The following is a 16160-nucleotide window of genomic DNA, read 5'->3' as shown; positions in this document are numbered from 1 at the left end:
AGAGACAGACGTCACTAGAACAGACCTGACCAGCCACTATTGTTGAAAGTGACCTGAGGCGTTCCCGGGACACGGACACCCTAGAAGAAATAAAAACGATTTTACGTGAAAGTGAAATCCGTTTGTACCTCGTATACACATTGTGGGTTCTCGAGACTTAAAAATGCCATATAATGCCCCCGAAACAGAGCTTCACTGCCGGATATGTCAAGAAAGTTCCTAGCATCGCTACTGTGTTTATTTCAGTCTCTTACCCTCAACATATAGGCATATGCTGGTTTTAGCAATGGAATCGCCCATCACCACTGCGGCTTATGTGTATCATGATATGCACAGTTGATGGCCACAAACTTGTAGGGGAGCAATATTGGAGGCAAACCATTTGTGCCCTCTCATCTCGACATGCAGCTTGGCGGTAATGTCAACTCCTGGGGCTGAAATCCAGAGCCTTCCTGAGAAGGCCTACTGGTAACAAGATCACACGTGCGATCCTAAATGTCACAAAGAATATCTATGGAGTAGCACATAAGTACTAAAAATAAGTCAGTTCTATATCACTACGTAAGGCGCACCCTTATAGACAGGAATGATGCGATGGTGCTAAATTTATCTTGACTTGAGAATTGATTAGGACAGCCAGCTCACTCTGCCCAAATTTGAACATGTTGATGAGGCTTTCTTGGAGACGCACCTCGACAGGCTACAAAAGCCACAGAACAGTCAAGAAGGGAGGATAATTACGGCCGCCTACACATAAACTCGGCTGATCCTTTACGGCTCAAGAAGCAGCAACAGGAAGTATGCCTTCGATTGAGCCCGTGCTGGTGGAATGTATTGGCCACAGCTCTGCAAATGCCTTTGTTTTGTGCTCAAAATTTTGCTTCTGAGAGTGTGGAGAGTCTCTCCATCCACCTATGCATTTAATACTTGCATCCCTGGTGCAAACATTTGAAGCTAAAAACGAAAACCTGAGTTTTTCGCCCTAGATTGGTTGCTTGCATCTAGTAACGCAAACCAGGTGACACTACTCAAGCAAGGGCTAATCCAACGTAAGCTGCATTACGGGTGACGCTTGCAAGCCTTCCACACACTTCCCCATAGCCGCAATGATCGAGTCAGCATTCAGTACATCAACGCCCGAACTACCCTTGGCACATGGCCTTATCTTGTGCGGCAAATAGTTTTGACGAAAACCGTGAAGTTTGCGCTAACCTGAGGCATCGCTGTGGCATCCGGTGGAATAGACACTGACAGCTCCGTCCCATCTTCTGGCACGATTACGCCCTGAGATTTTTGCGCTGGCTTATCTAGCGCAAATGGATGGCAGGGAATCTGCGCTGGCTCAGTCGCCTGTTCCGCAGCCTCAGCATTAGCGACAGCCAGGAGGCATCCGCACCATATTCGGCGTCAAATAAATTTCCAGATGATACAAGTAGAGAGCTCTATTAATTCTTCCATCCCTTATGGGTGTATTACTCCATGGTATGCAAGTAAAGATTTCACGGAATACGAGCCCATACGGGCTAGTGGTTGCTGGGTTACCGTGCCCTACTTGCTGCCAAGGCACTACACGATCTGCCGCCTGCGTATGGGAAGAATTTTGTAGTTCTCTTCTGTCCATCACCCGATGCAGCCTTCAAAGGAACTACACTTAGACTAACCTTGGCTTGATCTACAGGTCGTAGAATAGGTGGCTCCCGCCTCTTCGGTATTATTGTTTGAGCTGGTTGTCCAGATGGTTGTTCCTGCGGTGCACGTGATTCCACTACTTGGCTTGCCTCAGCTCCTCCACGACCAAGTGAGTCCTACATGCATCTCCATTTCATCGGCAAAAGAGGCGTTTACATGTGGTGCTTCCAATGCGGCTTTCCGACTGGCCGTGAATGCTTTTTGAAGAGGTCTTAGTCTGTGGGTGTCCGTCTGTAACCCGGTCAGGCAGCAGCATACACAGGTGGTTCGTGGCATTCAGATGGGTCAATGCTAGCTAACGTGTCACGGATAAGCATCAGTACTAGATTTCAGTGATGCTTTGCTTTGGAAAGAAGGTATTCTGCGAGAGAATGGTGAAGCTGGAATGGTAGATTGGAGGATGGAGCACCGGTAGACACAAACTCTCAAGAAAAATTCCTTGGTCAGTTGTTCTCACTACTGATGGCCCCTCGTCTCCGCAAATCCAAGTGCCTGGCTCCTCCCCGTCAGAGCCCTGCAAGAGTCCACATCACAACAATGTCTTAGCGGAATGTAGCCGCCGAACAATCTGGACAGGAAGAAGACTTCTCGAAACAGCCCTCCTGTCAAATCACAGCGACGAAAACGATCTAGTTGTACGCATCTGCTCGACATGACAGTAGTAAATGCGATACGACTCCTAGGCGCTCAACCAATAGCTGACCACCATCTCTAGGCCAGCCTGTACTTGTCCGGAAGTATTTGAGCCACCCTCTGGTACTGTTCACAGCAGTATACTTTCAGATCAAACTACAGCCGCAGACCCTGCTGTCCGCTTTGCCTGTGGTGCCCCACTACTGAGTTGTCTAAATTTCAGGTCTTACCGCTGAGAGGCCGTCATCGTGAATTTCCGGTTTTGCAGGTTGCTTGATAAGGTTCTGCATGAGCAGCATAGCAATTTGCATAGTCGTTTAAAAAGCTTTATGTGAAAGAGCACGCTATCAGGAGGAGCTTTAGCTTAAAGCACCGCGAATGGATGGCTGAACTTAAAGGGACAATAACTGAAGATATGACGAAGGTCTCAAGCCTCAAGCTGCTAGCAGTTGCCTGCTAATAGCCCGCACTTAAATTCATGCAAAGCTTGTGTTAATCTTCCAGTACACGATAGAAACTAACACGATGTACGACGCTATGAGATATAGTCTGTCCCCCCCGTAAAGGATTTTCCTCGTGTACGCCCTGGCCAGCCGGTGATGGCCCCGTCGTTTGGCCCATCTGAAGAAATGCACAACATTGGTTCCGGCAAAAAAGCGCTAACACACGGAATAAGCTGAAGCAGAAGAACGACTATCCAATATGCCCTACTAGTTCAGTTCAACCCGCGTATGGATAAGAAAAGTAGTGCATCCAGGTTACGTCACATCCTGGGTGCCACACGCCTACCCTAAAGAGTAGATAATGGAATGAACAAAGTGGACGCACGCAAGGGTAATGCGCGTCAAGTAAAGACGGGTGGTACCCTTCTGCTGCATAGCAGCCTATATGTTCATGCAGATCAAAGAAAGAATGAGAATTCTCTGCATAATTTATCTTGTTTCCTTTCTTTTCTACCCCCGTGCAGCAGTAGGCTGACTTTCCAGGAGTAATAATTAAGACATATAGATGGAGGCACTAAAAAACAGATTAGATTTGAAGACTCTGAAGTTTTTTTGTGTTGTGTATTGGGCAAGGAAAGAATGTGACACTGATAGCTACATCGTGAGCATCGGTCTGAAGAACTCGCAGAATCGGGGCCCTATTGCTGCCTCTTCGCCTGCCCGCAATTCTAGCAAGGCTCCAAAGCACAAGTGGACTCCACAGAGCGCTCTTTTCTTCTGGTCCAATGTGTAGTATACCTGATGAGCACGAAGGTAATCGCCTTGAACAGGTAGTACGCCGGTAATACGTGACGAGATATCCACCAGCGCGGGGGAGATGTTGATGAGGACAAAAGAGACCGTGCAAAAAGAGAGTAGGAATGCAGCCATAGCCAAAGATGTCTTTTCGCGCTTTGGGGGAACATGATATGTACGTGAAAACCTGTGGGCCTCGAAGCTAGCGGGCCCCTGGTATTCCAAAGGAGCTGCCGGCTTCCAATTCCCCAAAAGGTGTATTCCCGTCACCGAGGTCTGATGGTCGGCGTCCATAATGACTGCCTGTTCGAGCTGACACGCACGTAGGGTAGATGCGAGGAATTGCCATAGCGTATCTGTTGGCGGTACCACACCCGAAGCATTTGCTCCTGTCGGGATAAAGCAGGACACAAGTTTACATATGCTAGAGGCATTATATACCTTGCGTATACATTTCGAGATGTAAACACTGACTTTGGCGCTCCATAAGGTGACTGACCCAGCTTGGTACTAAACCACCAGAACACGTGCAAGGGACCTTTTCAAGAATGTTAGTGCGCCTTCTTACGTGCAAGGGAAAACAGCCGCAGGGGCCCCCCGTAGCTTAGCCATGATATTTTGACAGTTTGGGCTGCGGCTACCTCAAGGGATTTTACGAGGAAGACTTCTCTACGGTAGTGCTGGCTGGGGCACAATCCGATAGAAAAACACTGGGGTGGATTTCCAATAAAGTGATTCCTCTCCGTAGTTCCTCCTTTTCAGACAAATGCCCGTACTTGATTGCACACAATGAAGTAGGACACAAGTGACCCAAGGTGATCTTGTTAGGACGGGGATAACCTTCACGAGCACCAACTCAGTTTGGGGACATTTTGCCACGGGTGCATGGAATTGGGGGAAAGTATGCACGCCAATGTCATATCTTTTATGCTCAGGCCTTATTCGGTCTAATTACGGCAGGTACATCAGATTAAGCACCACACACCCTTGAGGAGACCATTGAACCACAGGTTCTACCCCTTTAGACTCCCTGCCAGGCCGATGGTTTCAGCGTTACAAATGGCATCTGTTCCCCATTACCATTAAACCTTCCGCCTCAGTCTTTACTTTTACTTAGCCTCGTTGCTTGCAGCCAGTGCTAGGACCCCCATTCGGCATGCATCTGCTCCCTACATCGGCAACATGAAACTACAGGATGCTTCTAGACACCACCGAACACAGCAAAAAGAAATTGGCGGCTGACTTTTCCCCGGACATCATTCTCAAGGTTTGCTTCATGCAGCGGCAAGGAAGTTGATTGAAAAGCACTGCCCAAGGATAGTTACCAGTACAAACCTTCTTGACGCACGGGAATGTCAATCATGCCCTGAACTCTTCAACAAGGCTTACCAGGAAGACATTATATGGGACTGAACAACTGAGAAGCAAATCAAAGGGAGAGAAAATCGATGAATAGCAATGCGGAAGGAGAGGAGAAAAGCCTTGTCCATTCTCAGTGTATACCTTCAGGGAAAATGAGGCAAGTGCATACAATCTCAAACAACTATGTTTACTGAGTATTGGCAGACATACTCTAGATATATTAACAATATTGTGGGCTACGCATAATTTTCGGCCGTGGACCTCTTGGCTCATGTGCCTTCCCCTGGTTGCGCAGTGTGAAGTACGCAGCCCGATCATTCAGAAAGTAAGACTTTAAATAGCGTATAATACTCCCATTTCTTTGATTGAACAGACTTACTAGTAGGCCACCGCTCTGCTCATTGCATGTCCCAGATTCTACAAAAGTTATCTTTGTTTCTTGGCACTGGCATTCTTTCACCGGGTTGCATAAACTAGGGCTTATTATCCCTTGGGGCATCATCAAGCACGAAAATTCCGCTTACCCTCAGATTCCTGTTTCTCTGGGAGTGTGCTGTTCCGTCTGTTTCAAGCGGCGCCATTATGTCACGGAAACGTGGGGCTAAGAAGACCTTGCATGACACCAGATACACACAACGGTATTGTAGTTCCGACATTGGGCTATTCGTAACAAGGCCCTGAGCGGGAAGTTCGATCAAAACAAAATTTCGAGATCCAATGTCATTATCTAAAGACCATTTTCCTTCGCCCCCACGTCCAATTCGGCCCATCCTCCCTGTAACTCCCACCCCTTACGGCCCCCCTGTATCCCTTGAGCAAAACCGTTTTGAGCTAGCGAGTAAGAGCGGCAAGTAGCTGTATCGTGAGGGCACCCCAGTCAGTCGTACACAGCCTTAAACGCTTACCCAGCACACAAAAACGTGCGCGCATCCTTTAGCTGTGAGCTAGCGTCGCCTACAAAAGAACGAGAAACTGTAGTAGCAGAGCATACAAAGAACCATGCCCAGTTCCAAACAACCCTTCGTTAAATATCGATTAATCCAACCAGCAAAAGTCACATAGTATCTTTAACTGTTTCACTGGCCAATTGCGACATTTGTGATGCGCTTTCGTCGTCGCGAGTGTACCGTTGGTCGTTTGGCCCATTCGGCAAGGGGCCCCGCTCTCTCTCCCCCACTACAGTGCCCGCATAAGTCTGCGCTTTTTGAAATTCCGTGTGCTATGTAGTGGGTAAGTGAATCGCCAACTTTACGGGAGCGACAGCGGTCTCTCCCGTTTGGGTGGTAAGGCTATTTGTCGCTTATCCTTGGCACTGCGAGGGGCAAGGCTTAGTACGTTACTAGTTGCCGTACAGCTCTACTTCAATGCTGCTCCCTTCTGGCTTAACCAATCTCCGTATTTCCAAAAAGCTGGTGCATGCGCAGTGGACCACTGCCGGGCAACAAGACGGCTATTCATTCAAACCTAAAAAGGAAATATTCTTGCTGGCATATAAGGGGATCTTAGTAAAAATCACATACTGCCAATATTACCAATGAACAACGTAGCAGTAAAACGTGGTGTCTCTTGTCCTGACTGATGCAACCAGCTTTCCGCTAAATGATAGTCTCTATCGTGTAGCTACCACTTTGGGCCTATGAGACAACAAACTGTAGTGCACATAGTGTTTCTGCGAAATTCGTACCATAATCACTGCTGGGTGGCAGCAATATGGGCGATAGGTATCTGAAGAAGCCCCTGCAGGACTGGAATGAGCCCGTTGCAGGCGCCGCAGATGTAGTGAAGCAGCACCGCATCCGCGCTTACAGCTGCTCTCTCAGCTCCTCAAAGCGCTCTCTGTTCACCAGTACTTGTCGCCTCTTAGGCCTTTCAGGCAACAGGGCACTCAGCCCTAACTTGGCAAGTACGGAGGTGTTGTTTTAGACACCGAATGCTAAGGATTTACCGTGGCTAATATAATTGTGTGGAGAGGCCAATTCCTAGGGTCATAGCTTGGATTAACATAAATTAGGTCGCCTAAAAACAATTCTCCATGATCAAGCAGTTTGTACTTGGTATTTCTGTTTATATCTTTTCGCTCCCTTGAAGCTTCGGCTTGTTTTCAAGTAAAGAAGGCTCTTCCAATAGACGCTCAGGTCTGACTTTTAATTTTACTGAGGGACGCTTTTCGTGCATGGGAATGTGGGTACAAAGATAAATTGCGATGGTTTAACACCCCATCGAAGGCCTCCACAAAAGACGATTGCCTCCAAACTCAAACAAAGCTTGACAGAAAGTTACTATCTATCTCTCAGAAGAGCTCGCGCCTTCCCCTACCCACACTCCTGAGAGTTCCCGTCATGAGGGGAGAGGGACGCTATGGTGCGCGTAACTGCAGCCTCAACGCGCTCCAAACAGCGTTCACAAAATAGTCGGACACGCCATCTGGCGCACACGCCCACAACGTCGCGCCTTTTTGTATCGAGCTGGCAGTAGAGTGCAATCAAAAGGCTACCTAAACAGACAAATCAACTAGTCAAATCTTTTTTAATTACACGAGGCTCCCTGGGGGACAGTCGCGTTGATCCTCACGACCAGGGAAGGGGATGGATTCTTTCCTGTAGCACAAACTTTTAATGTCTCCTCGGGTCTCGTAAAGAGTGAGCATAAGGTCTGCAATTCGACACGCGTGCACCTGCTCCCCATGGAGCCCCGTTCTCTCCCAGCATGATGCGAAGACTTAGGACAGTATAATAGCTCATCATCATGCGCATCCAAAAAAAGGGTATCATTGGATGCCCTGAGATCTGGAGGAAGGAACTTCTGGTGGCTTAGAGACTACCTGGTCTGCAGCTACAGTTCCTGATGAAAGTGTATAGCAGCCTCGTAGCATCGTCTCATGTTCTCTGCTGACCACAGCGCTGCCTGACAGTTAATATTAAGGATTGCTCTGACCATCGGTGTACACTAGTGCATGAAAAACCAGCTTAGTACATTAGGTGTTTGCATGTGCACAGCTTCGATGGACGCCGGTGCTACGGTGGCCACGATGCCCAGCCCTAAAATTCTTGCTTTTGTTGCTTGCTCATTCTACATTATTCCTCATAGTGAGCGTGATATGGAATTCAAGCTCGACATCGGCACTAGTGTTAAATAATGCAGCGAGGTCTGGCATAGTGCCCTCCCACACAGCTACTGGAGCCATGGCAATATTGTTTTGCATCTGGTGGACAATACAGCCAACCCGCAGGAGCGTTATCTGGGGGCTGAGTGCCCTGCTGGCCTAGGGTTTTACAGCGCTTCTCGCTATCTAAATATAAGTGCTGGTACCTTTAAGTGCTTAGAAAGCAGCAGGAGGCACGAGTGCGGCGTTACTTTAGTACAGGAAGCCTTTTGAGAGGATCGTTGGGACAGCCCCTTCCTTTCACTTTTGTCCTGCCTCGCATCCTCATGCTGCTGGGGCCTCGTACACAAACGGCCGGCAGCCTGCTTCCTTGAACGCTTTCAAATAATGCTCAGAGTTCGCCGACATAGCCAGTTCGAAAGATGTCTTTTTTCGGAATTTCGAAACGAAGCCCTCTGCAGGTATTGGAGAATGGGCCAAACACTGAGAATAGATGTCTACCGCTTTGCCCATGAAATTCCCGTGGCTAATAAAGCTGACCAGAGGATGTTGACAGTCTAATGCTGTGACAGCGCATTACCAGCACATTGATTTGCAGTTCCACGGTGAATGAACTTGAACTCAAGCCTGAAAATGTAAGCCGGTTTAAAATACCTTCAGAGTCTTTACTACCTTTGGCGATTTTCCCTTTCTGCACTGCTCTGTCCTTACACAAATTGGTATCTTGTTCTGTAAAAGCCTAAGATTTGTTTTTGTATATTGATTACTTTGCATATACGCTGTTATTTTCTCTACATTACTCACATCTGTATGTAAAGGGTAACGCGTGCCTGTGCTGTTTCCAGGATGCAAAAACAGTGCCATTTCGGCGTTGATTCTCTCTTCATTTGTAGCAGCGCTGCAAGTTACGATAAGGTTCGCAGTATTTTGGATGATCGTTCCTCCTGTTTGGCAGCTAAAGGCATGTAACAGCGTACCATCTCCCCACCGGTGTTCTCGGGCGTCCTTATCTCCGTCGTCTGCAGAGTTGCAGCGGGGCCCCGCAGAACATAATGGAAGCAATGACAGGGAAGAAGCACTGCGCATCCAGACTATGAACCTTGTGCTCCACCTCATCACAGGATGTCCCTGTGCTGCGCGCTGCGGATGGAGTCGAGGGCCCTGGCGCCAGGGTTGAAATGGCCCTCCTTTGAAGAAAAATTGGCTTCTTTTGTGTGCAGCATACGCTTCCTTAGCTGAAAGCGGAATTCATTAGCACGACTACCCACAAGATGGCGTCGCAATGTGATATTTAGTCCTGCAGAAGCTGCTGCAAGTAGTCATATACGCATCGAAGCAGGCAAGGCGTTGTCCCACCTTTAAAATATTCTTAGATGCAGACCACGTGGGTATTAAATGCTCTTGTGCAGAAAGAACTGAGTACATCAGAAACATGATGCACTACCTGAAGTGCTTCGTATTGTCATGCAAAGGCCGCATGAATGTTCTGGAACCGGTTGTTTCTGAAATTGCAAATTCGTTGCTTCTCAGCATATCAGTTTCTGCTAGCCGTTGAAGGACAAAGAGGCTTACAAACGCATCACCATCTCTGTGAATTACGTAATTCTCCACAAAATGCAGGAAACTATCTACCCATATTTACCTAGTTGCAGCTTTGGACTTGGCACATTAAATCAAGTGTTGTGGCCTAGCGTGATCCGTCGCTCCGGGACACTGTTAGCGAATAAAACCTTCTATTCAACAGATTTACACCTATAAAAAAAATAAATACATGAATATTAGTCTATTTTGGTGAAGCGCTTACTAGCGACATGTCTGGCACTCAAGAGGTCATATTAGTCAACCACAGGTGCAATAGTCTTCACTTGTTATTAATGCTGAAGCTTGCGGTAAAGGAAGAAAAACCACTGTGTAACGTTATTCATATGCTGCTTTAGGGCAGATCTCCCACGGTTCAAAAATGGCTATTTATGATAGTAAGGTGTGGGTACTGCCGCATTCGTCGTCCTGCGCTGCTGTCCGCATAATGCTGAAACCATGAGACACAAACCTGCTGCTCTCGTCGTTTGTGGTACATACTTGTTTGGAACACAATGGTTCGCCTATCCTCGCAGCTGCACAGCTTGCCACTCCATACGGCACTGACCCTATGATTTGCACTAGCGGCGAGTCATTTTTCAATTTAGAAGGCCTCGCAAACAAATTCTTTGCGGCATCGAGAGCATAGGAATCGAATTTACTGAGGAAAGTCGTGGATTCACACGAGTACGCATATTACTGTACAAATACCTCGAAATACTCTTCGTTACTCAAAAGAAGCATTCAAGTCATGTGGAACCTGCTTAGGCATGCGTAAGCAGGCTTGCTGGAGCCAAGGAAACTATGCAGGGCAAACAAGTAAGGAAAGCCTCAGTAGTTTCTAAGTTGTTGTGCAGCAACATGGAACACCCGAAACAACTTTGGTTCCTTATCAAGGTTATCTGTTTTATGGGCGTCTGCGGGGCAAAGCACTGTTCAGAAGACAATAGAGATGAAGAAGGGCTTGACTGGAAGCTAAGGACGCTAGCCTCCTCCGTGGAATAATCAGGGGCAGACGACGGCTTTAATGCCGTCGTCTGCAAGCCTTTCAGCAAGCCATAAAAGCTTCAATCAATTTTTAAAAGATGTGGAACTTCCTTGCTATGTATTCAAGGCCCCAGCGGTGCCAAAAGACCTGCATCTCGCCAAAGAAAGATTCTGGGTTCCACACTGTGCTGACGTAAAGAGGAATTTCCCTGACAGCTGATTCTACCTAAGGAAGCAATGTTTTATCTGGTTGAGTTCCAGCCGTTCTAGTTAGGGCGGCACCATCACTTCCTGGTGGGTCTTCACACACCTCTAACCGCCCCTATTCATATAGATTACCTGTTCTAGTTTGTTCTCTTCCACACACACGGTCCTTTTACTTTTACTTAGCCTTCAATACCTTCGGAAAAGACGCGCTGATATAATCCTCAAGGTTCATGTCAGACCACAAGCGGAAGTCCAGCGCGCAAAAGGCGCAACCAAGACATCGAAAGTGTAGCAAGCCAGCGCGGCGTTTTAACTGTGCTGGTTCCATACCAAGCTCCCTTGAGCGTACTGAAACGAAGAGCACACAAAAGCTTTCACCATATCCCAACAAGCGACCGCAAACTCGGAATGCTGCTTGTAACATGCGTGCAGCATTCACCAGCAGATAGCTCTGCTCTAAGCACAATACACATGTTATAAAAGTGTAAGCACCCTAAGGATGGGAAAGTCAGGCAGGCTTTCCCTTAGAACGCAGTGCTGTAAGCACTAACAAAGATTTTCACAGGCATGCAGTCGCTGTAGATCCTTGTCCCACTGCTGAAGAATTAGATACACCTTACAGGTCTTCCACTTTTTTTCTGGCTTCAGCAACCCTAGCGCATGAGCCGTCAGCCCAAACGCTCAGCCTTTGTCTAGTACTGCAACGCGCAACAATCCATAAAGAACAAAAAGAGCATCCTGTGGAGGCCATACTGCACTTTCAAGTATGAGCCCGACGGGAGTTATGGCAACAGCAGGAAGGTACAACGCACCACACTTAGTGCTACAGGAGCACTCCAATGAATCCTGCAGCCAATTAAGGTCCGTTTAGCAACTATGCAGAATACCTTTAGGCGCACGTTAAGAGAAGTGGCCTCACGTTTGGGGATCTCTGGGCTACTACCTTGAGGTCGCCAGTGTGAAAGAGCAACGTGGCCTGTAGAAAGCACAGTAAGTGACATGTAACGGGGTACACAGGATAAGCACAGCAACAAAGTTGCCTAGGCCTTTTGCCCATGTAACCTTTTGCGGAACAAGGGGGGCCAGGCAGATTGGAGTTCCTGGGGGCTGGCTACTTGTTGAATAAATTTCAGCTTGATACGCAAAGACTATTACTGCCTGGATCTTCCATTTGTTTTTGCAGCTGCCTTCGGGTGACGACCGCCTCAGCCTGCAGATGACTATATCCGAGTATGAAAGGTGCCGTGCAGCTGATTAGCGACAGACAGAACTGCAGTGGCGTGCCAGTGGTGCCAGCAGAGCTACACACTGCTTTTCTCCATCTGAAGAAGGGCCTTAAAAAAAGTTGTAGAGGGGGCTGATATTTCCGCGCCTTGGTCAATGTTGACTTAAGGCTCACACACAAACTACTGGGAGGCTGCACCACACTGCATCAGCCAGATGACATGCTTTTGGTATGATAGTACAGGAGACTGTTTCATGAAAGTAGCTGTCATACGGTCATATCTTGCCGAATTATAGGGCCTAACAACCACGCATAAAATCCCCAGATAGTCCCTTTGTGCAGCAATCAACACCACTCATGCACAGCATACCCCAAGGAAGGCGTGCAGTACAGCTTCAGATTTGCTACACAGGCTTGGCCCTACCTACTAACTTGCTTCTGTCCCTGTCAAACACAGCAACTGCTCTCAGCAAGACAGTAGTGGCGCAGGCCAAGGTGGACAGCGAGCTAAGAGTCCTGATTGGAGTGTCTCAAAAGTACTGTAGGAAAGGGGCATCACCAGTGCTGGGATGTATCGCCAGGTAGAGACACAGGCGTGCGAAAAGCACATTCATAAAACCACAATTATGGGACTCAAGGAAAGATTTTGCTTGCCTTTTCGCGCTTTCGTGTCCATGACACACTCAACCATCTTCAGCACAACTATCGTATTCTTAGCAAGATATCGGGCTATGTTCTGTAGAGGCACGAAAATCATGTATTTACACGGCTGTCAGCCCTCAATGACACAATTGGTAGCACTTTAGGTGCCATTACATGCAGGCCTCAACCACAAGGGGAACTTATACTCACCGTAATCCCACGATGAGTACTCATGGAGCTCTAAAATCAGCGTATTCACGCAGTCAGAATGCTGTGAGCCGTAGTGTATCGGTACCAATGGATGCTGCTTGTCAATATGACACAGGGCGTGAGGCAGGCAGGTCGTCTTTGACTGTATGCTATCTGCACAAATACACGGCCAGCCATCAGGTTTGTAGCGTGTACTCCACAGAAAAGCAGTAAATGGTGATGTAGAACAAGAGGTTATCCGTTGACTTGCTGGCCCTCCCAAGCAAACCAACAAGCAAAAAGACACTCCTCGCGTACTTTGGACTTGGCGCACTATCATTTGGCATCAAACACCATATCAGTCGCACATTGAGCCTTGAAGCAACATTCTATACCACAGAATAGCATTCAAAGTGAGGGAATAAGCTCTCAAGAGCGTTCCCCTGCATTCCCTTATCGAACCCAGTTCCTTAAGCAATGGGAGTATAAAAAGTGGAGGGAATGCCCCTCCGGAATGGTAGGTTTCTCTTTGAGGCTGAAAAACCCACATTCTATTCAGCTATTTCTAACGCAGGGACCCTCCCTGGCAGCCTCACCTTCGCACCTCCTGATTTCAACTGCAAGCCACCTCTCACACACGATAAAACAAACTCACCCTTAAATGGCACCACCCTCTATGCATTCCGTTAGTAGAATTTCGGGCTCAGCTGGGCTAGACCTCACTGCAGCAGCAAGTGCATTGCATTCAAGAACCATTTGACTCCACACTTACGTTGCACCGGAGAACAGGCCGTCAGCCTCATAGAGACCTGAACTTGACTTGGCATCTTTGGCTAACGGTTTGAGTAGGATTGCCAAAATACGTCAATCCAAAGCCCGCAAAAATCCCAAAGGCAGCGCTGCAAGAAATCACACATTAACTGTTCATGACGGTCACAAAGAGACGCTATATTCCATTGGAAACGCTAAAAGGATGCTCTAAGGTAGTAGTGGTTGTTAGCCAAGTGCTCAAGGGTTATAGATATGGCTTCAATAGTTTCTTTATCCGTGTTACTCAGACAACTAACTTGTTTCTTCGCCACTGTTCCAGCTGTGAGCAACAAACCCCTGGATTTTTCCGGACCTTTTGCCTCTGCCTGCTTGACCTAACAAAAACATACCGAATCACAAAAGTGTATTCTCTCACCCTGCATTTAGAAAGCAGGCAACAAAGTTGCATGCTCTCCTCCTTTACGACCTGCACAAAGTCCACGTAACAGCGGAATCCGCCTTCGGACACAGCCCTTATCTTAAATTACAGGAGGCCTTACGTGAAACTCAGAGTGAAGTGCTGTCGGCTGAAGCCCCTACAGTATAACAGAGAAGTGCGTCAGAAGATACAGAATATCCCTCTACGCAAGAGCAATCGTATGCATATATATCTCTGAATCCCACATATCACTGAGTATTCACAAAAAAACCAGTAGAAACAGGGACGGTATGCTACCATACCGTACAACACGTCGTACGACAGCACAAAGGGCTCATTCCTATAAGAGAAACATTCACTGAGTCGGATGCCGCTCTGTTCCTACAGCCTCTGGTCTGCTGCGTATGTTCAATGGCAAGAGAGACTCATGTTTCCAGTTCGGAGGGCACACGAGCCCAGCCTACGCAGTAGTGCGGCGAAAAGCGGCTTCATTTCTCTCCCTCACCGAAGAGCCAATGCGCATATCAAAACACAGGCATCCAAGACAGCATAAAAGGCAGTGCCTTTGCCATCCTTGAATGGCGTGTATCCTTGCAAATAAGTGCCGCTGAAGGCTTCAAGATGCAGTCAGAGGAGAGCGAAAACCCCATCACACAAACAAGCAGGCATACGTGCGTATTATTAGCCTTTAACACTGGTGTATGTGCGCTCTCGTAGTCACTGGGATAGGATATCACAACAGTAAAGTAGGCAGAAAGCAAGGTACAGGATATATAAAACCTCAATCCCATCACCTCAATCTACTCAGCCCGTAGGCACACCACGACAATGGCACAAAATGAAGTACTCTGTTGCCATAAAACCTGACGACACAAATTTTAGCATGTCAACCCAGTGTGAGGTCCATTTCGCAGCACTAGAGCCCTGAAATCAAGGAGATTCTGGGGGGCTTGCTGTATTCTAGGGAGTTGAAGTGGCCATGAAAATATGTCCTAACAGATTGACGCGGGAAAGCCATACACATGCCTGAAGTCCTAGTGAGTATGAATGAAGTGTTTATTACTACTTGACAATATTCTTGAGGGCGTAGCACAGGCTTTGACATCCGATGGAGCTTGCCCATCCTTACCTCATCACCCTCTGGTGTAGCATCGAGTTGGGCTACAGCATGGAGACGCTGCCTTTGCGGTGGCTACAGGAACACAGGCAGCCGCAAAGGCCAAAAAGATCAGCCGTGCCCCCTTCTCTAAAAACCTATGGCGTCGTTATATTAGGGGAGTTTATGGTAGCTGGAATTTGGGCCCCAGTGAAGGCGTAACCTCGCACCAACTGTTCACCGCAGGAAGGTCGAAAATGCAAGGGTTGCGAGCGTCTCCAGGCAGAATCCTCTAGGGTAGGTAAAAATTTAGTGTCTGCGCCTCTCCCTGGAAAAAACAGTAATGAACAAGAATCCGGAGGAGCAGAGGAAGGACTAAGTGCCTTCTGCCTGAGTAATTCCTGCGGGGGTCCAAAAATATCTTGAAGGGCAGGCGAGGATGGCCTATCCAGCAGCCAAGGGGGGAACTGGGCAAAGCAACGCTCCGTTGCGACTGTTTCAGGGTAGCCTGGGACAACCAAATGATGTCACCTTTCCTACAGTGAGGCTTGTTACGCGTTTCTGCAGTGGCTATCAGCGGCACAAAAGTCGTACGGTAGCACCCCCGATCCTCTCGGGCAACACAACAGATGCAACACCGGCCAGTAGGTAGCGAGTCCGCTACACCGAAAACACCGTAAGGAGCAGCCCGCTAGACATCCACTTGCGAGCAGTAGTACCCACAGAGAGCTGTGGTTCCTGCTGATGATTGATTCTGCAGGTAGTAAGAGGCTTGTTGCCTCTACCATAAACCAGATACCCAAACTACGCACCACGACCCTATGTATAAATTCAAAGGAAGCGTCACAGTCTGACACGTGACGCATTTAGTGACTGAGAGCATAATCCATGATGGTTTCTCCATTAAGCAGCCACAAAAACGCTACACGGGCAAGGCAGCACATACTGGTGCTGCCAGGCCTGGGCTCACACGCAGGCCCACCTGCTACATCCCTGGCAGCCCCTTTTCTTCCATACTTTTA

This window comes from Cyclospora cayetanensis, unplaced genomic scaffold (assembly GCF_002999335.1).
Source record: "Cyclospora cayetanensis isolate NF1_C8 unplaced genomic scaffold, CcayRef3 CcayRef3_contig_3, whole genome shotgun sequence".
Lineage (NCBI taxonomy): Eukaryota > Apicomplexa > Conoidasida > Eucoccidiorida > Eimeriidae > Cyclospora > Cyclospora cayetanensis.
Note: the sequence above shows the minus strand (reverse complement) of the source record.